The sequence below is a fragment of the Brienomyrus brachyistius genome, chromosome 12 (assembly GCF_023856365.1).
Source record: "Brienomyrus brachyistius isolate T26 chromosome 12, BBRACH_0.4, whole genome shotgun sequence".
NCBI classification, from domain to species: domain Eukaryota; kingdom Metazoa; phylum Chordata; class Actinopteri; order Osteoglossiformes; family Mormyridae; genus Brienomyrus; species Brienomyrus brachyistius.
The window spans coordinates 15,370,920-15,376,407 of record NC_064544.1 but is presented as its reverse complement, the minus strand read 5'-3'; positions in this window follow the sequence as shown (position 1 = coordinate 15,376,407).

Below are 5,488 nucleotides of genomic sequence, written 5' to 3'. Positions count from 1 at the left end.
GGTGTGAGGCAGTAGTGCTAACCACTGCACCACCATGCCACCCCTGAGTATGACATATAATATTATCAGATAAAAAAGCTTGCTCATTAAAGCGTTTGAAGGACCTTTTAGAAATAAATTGTGGCTTAAATTTAGTTTACAATTTGTAACACATGCAACTGTACAATGATCACTGACATCATTACAGAATATCCCAACAGCAGAATATTTATGAGGCACATTTGTTAGAATGATGTCAAGCAGGGTAGACTTGTCCAAGTGTTTTGGATTTAATCGAGTCAGAGAATGTATTAGTTGCGTCAGATGCAAAGTGTCGCAAATGTCTTTTGGTGCATTTGAAGAAATCGATCCCCAATTTAAATCCCCCAGGAGAACAAACTCGCTATCGGAAAAACTGTGTAAAATGTCTGAGAACAGAGTAGTGACCTCAAATGAAGATGACGGTGGACGATAACAGCCAATGACTATCAGGTCGGCACCGTTTTGGAGGTTTAACTTAACAACAGTAAACTCCAAGTTTATCACAGTTTTACTGTAGTTGATGACCACTTTTTCTTATTGCCCTAACAGTAGAAATGGGCATTTTCATCTACAGCTATTTTTTATAACCATTCCCCGAGTTATGAAGAGCAACACACTTCTCCCTCATTTGGATTGAGTGTTCTCTTTTCTTTGCCGTGATGGCTGGCTTAGGTAATCTCGTTCTATGTCTCCTCACATTTGTATCCCAGTTAATCAGGAAGTCATTGATTTTAGCTGGTAATAACCCAAAACATTCCAATCAGCTTAACAATGTCGAATTTAAATGGGAAACATGCTTCAGTTACATTGTTTCACATTCATTTCCAAAGGTTGTGGCATTGTGATTTTGTTAAGAATATTTATTCTTGATGAGGGATTTGTTTTTCTTTGAATAAACTTATCTCAATTAAAAGTCAGAGATTTCCCATTTCTTTCAGTGCATGATAATTTTTGCAAGGGGTGTCAGTACGGCGTGCTCCCCCCCCACCGGGCCTGAATACATGTAGTGTTACGATGCGGAAGGGACTTGTACAGCCGTTGTATCCTCTCCTGCAGCAAATCAACCTATAACTGGCCCTTGAGATCCTGCAGATTGGCACTGGGTCTGAGTTGATGTCGAACCTGATCCCACACATGTTAGACTGGGGAAAGATCAGGGGACCTGGCTGGCCACAGGAGGACCTCAAGATGATGCAGGCAGTCTTGTTGAAAGCCTGTACCAGGGTGCTGTCTCTGGAGGACTAAGATATGCAGAAGCAGGATGTCACTGACGTAGCACTGTGCCATTAGGGTCCCCTGAATCACTACCTGAGATGACCTGAAGTTATACCCTATGGCTCCCCACACCATGACGTCATACCCTATGGCTCCCCACACCATGACGTCATACCCTATGGCTCCCCACACCATGACGTCATACCCTATGGCTCCCCACACCATGACGTCATACCCTATGGCTCCCCACACCATGACGTCATACCCTATGGCTCCCCACACCATGACGTCATACCCTATGGCTCCCCACACCATGATGTCATACCCTATGGCTCCCCACACCATGATGCCAGGAGTAACGCCGGTGTGTCTCTCCACAACATTGGCAGGATTGGTATTCTCCCCTTGCTGCCACCACACTGCAGAACTGAGATTCATCGCAAAACATGGTACGATGCCACTTGTCATCACTCCCACTTACGGCACCACTCCAAATGCAGCCATCTCTGCACTGGTGTTAATGGCTGCCTATCTATGGGACGGTGAACACGTAGTCCTGTTGATGCCAATCCTCCAGATGACATGGTGCGGGATGACACAGGGTGTTGTAGAGTCCAATACCTGTGTCCATATGGAATTTGCAAATGTCATGAGGTTCTGAAATGTTTGGCGCACAATACAACAATCCTCCCTTGGTGTGGTCTGTCTTGGGTGACCAGAACCTCCACGATGTGTGTGGGTGCCCTCATGTGCCCATTGGTTCCAACATTGGGTGACTGTGACATCTGCATGCCCCACATGCCGGGCAATTGCACGATACGACCCCCCAGCCTCATGCAAACCCACAATGTGACCCCTATCAAACACTGTCAAGTGCCGGTAATGCTGTCTAACGCATCTACAAGACATCCTCTGTGTCTGGTAGCTAGACGTGCCAGCTCCTTATAAATTGAATCATTACATACCCATTGCTGATCTGCAAATGTACCAAATACACATCCATACAGCCTCGAACCCGGGTCCCAGAGGTGTGAGGCAACAGTGCTAACCACTGCACCACCCCTGTGCCCTGTCTTCTCTCCAAATTCACCATACCCCCTTCTGACTCCTCGTGGTCCTTTTCCTATTGCCCTTATTGTTGTGCTTTGTTAGAATAAAGCCCCTTTGCTTTTCCAACGCCTGCCTTCATTTCCATCGTTCCTGATATGTGACATGGAGGGCGCTGTTTATATGTATATAACCACCCCCCCCACGATCCAGTAACTGAAATAAGACTTAGGAACCCTTTAATATCCCAAAGAACCATATTGCTAACATGTAGAATAAAATGGTTCTTTAGCAAGCCTTTTAAAGAACCAGTTAAGAACTATTATTTTTCTGTGTGCATATAATGATGTTGCCCGTTACTGTTACAAATTCAGTACTCAGCGATTTCAGAGGAGCCATTTCACGGAATGTGGTGCCTTCGCACTGGTGCCACCCACACTTCACCAATTCCATCCATCTGCAGAATACAGAGCAAAAAAAACATGAAAAGTGTCACTGATTTTATTTATTATTTGACGGAGTTGATATGACCACACTTTTTGAAACCAACCAACTAAAAATAAGTCTGAAGTCTAAACTAATTGACTAGTACATGAATGTCAAATGGGAGCTGGTGCAGCCTCCATGAAGTCCAGTGTTTCTTTAGCACAGAGACACAGTACTTCCTGTATCAAAAGGGTTAAAACGTGCTAGCTCTCTTTTGCGTGAACATGCTCAAAATTGACATGCTAACGTCCACATTTTGTTAGTGTTACCACATCGTTACAAGTTAACAGGAACAAAATGTACACGTTAACATGTCAATTTTGAGCATGTTAACGCAAAAAAGTGAACACATTTTGACCCTTTTGGCCTTCCATGATATCTAGGCTGGTGCCTCCTTTTTGCTGGGGCAGAGTTGGGAGTGTGTGATGTCAAGAGGCTGGGTTATAGTCATCAAACGTTTGTTATTAGAGTTGCCATTTTTGAAACTAGAAGCAATTTTCAGTTCTCAGAAGCTAGTGATGAAACTAAAATTATGCAGTGGTCTGTCAAGGAAACTCCCTGTTTAGTGTCCATTTGGTGCAGCATGGAAATGCAAGAGAAATTGGACCTGACACAGTTTATGAAGTGATGTGGAGGGAGTTGGAGAACACAGGGTCTTTCAGAATAATGGAGCAAGTTGTAAAGAAGATTACAAAATTGAATAAAATAGTACAGGTAGTCAAAAATGGAACTTAAAAAAGCAGTCCTGGCCTCCCCTTAAAACAAATATGGGACCATTTTTGAAATCATGGACTCCATGTTTGGAAACAGATCTGCTAACCAGGGGCTTCATGTATAAATGGTGTGTATGCACAAAACTGTTGAGTACACCCATTTCTACGCTCACGTCAAGACACAGTATAGAAAAAATACATTTAGTGAAAAGTTACATTTTCATGCAGCCTCACACCACATGTATGACCATTTGTGCTCGGTTGTGTAAACAGGCAGCACTCGGTGTCAAAGCAGTACTACTCTTTTTGTGTGGTTTCTCTTTCTTTTTTATATTCACATACATGACATGGGCTTTATCAAATACACTGAAATCAATCTGAATCAATAAAATGGTGCACAGAATGACCAAACTATTCCAACTACTGCACCATGCCTGCTTTAACGTTGCTAGAAGACATCACAAATGGAAAAATTAGAAGAGATCGTGTATTTAGATATCACACTGAATTGTTGTCCCATGATGAACTAGCTGCTAAGTTGACTGAGATTTCCAAGAGCTATCTTCTATGAGCAGGAGCTTTTCAACCTGAACTGCCTAACAGATCGAGTATTTCTCAGTCATCACTGATTCGCCAGCTGTATGGGAAGACATTATCCACTTGTCATCCAGATATATGATTTCCTTACACTGTGGTTGAGCAAACAAACATCAAAGTGCAATTGGAGGCAAAGTCCAGTTTTCCAAATGCAATCAGAGTGATTGACTGCACGCACATTGCTATCAACAGAGTCTGCGCAGCCAATGCCCGAAGATGCGCACGGCACAGCAACACCATCACCACCTGGAGTTGTGATCCAATTAAACATGCATTTTATTTAAATATGGATAATGTTAAGTGGGAAAAAAATTCTCCTTCACCAGTGGTGTGTCATGATCATGGGCGTGCCGAGCGGCGATCGTGCGGGTAGGCAGGTAAGGAACAGGCAGACAGGTCGGATTCAGGGCAGAACTCGGGGTTTACTAGGGGATTAGGAACAGGTACACCATCACCATACCACATTGAAGCCACACAATTCACAATGACGGACAGGGGAAAGAGGTCAGACCAGGACTTAAATACACCAAGACTAATCAAAGGAATTGGACAAAGCTGGAGACGATCAGGGAAGCACATGTGGGTAATCAGGGGGCGTGGCACACACGAGGAGCAGACAAGCCGGGCATGACATGGTGATGTTGGAATCCCCCTCACTGGTTGGCAAAATGCCAGTTATAACTGTATCCCCAATAACTGCAGCAACTTCACTGCTCAAACTGTGTGTGTTCCGGAATTCCGCTACCTCCTCCAGTAGTGTTGACATTGAGGCGGTGGGCTGCGACTCACCTTTTCCCATCGACTTTAATATCTGACCACTTATTTTTTATTTCAGAAACTGTGTGATTTTCTGAACTTTTCAGTGGCTTCACCACACTGTGCCACAATATCCATTTTAAACTATAAAATTTGCCAGACCAGGGTCAACATGGAAAGTCTGGAACATAATGCAGTAATAGGGACATGGTTACATAACTGAAAACATGCACTGTTAAAGACAGAAAGTCTGATGTTAGAAAAAAACAAAATTCTTTGACCACACAATCTCTGGTTATTCTGTAATCCAATGAAAACCTCACTTTGCTGCTTCTCTATATCATGTATTGCTTAGTAAAGGTCAGCCCTGCTTGGTTCCTCCTTCACTGTTTCTATTTTCTTTGTGTTTTCTTAGTATTTTCTTAGAATTTTCTTAGTTGGTCTGACACAAATTGATACCAGACAAAGAAAGTTCTTTAAAAACATCCACCTGCATTAGCACTGGCTGAACACCTGACCGTGCGACAGAGGAATTTAGTATATAAGACCAGAAAGTAATACGATGAGATGACAATAAGCATTAGGTATCAATGTTAAAATATAAAAAATATATACAGCTGCGGAAAAAAATGAGACCACTCTATATTTTTAAA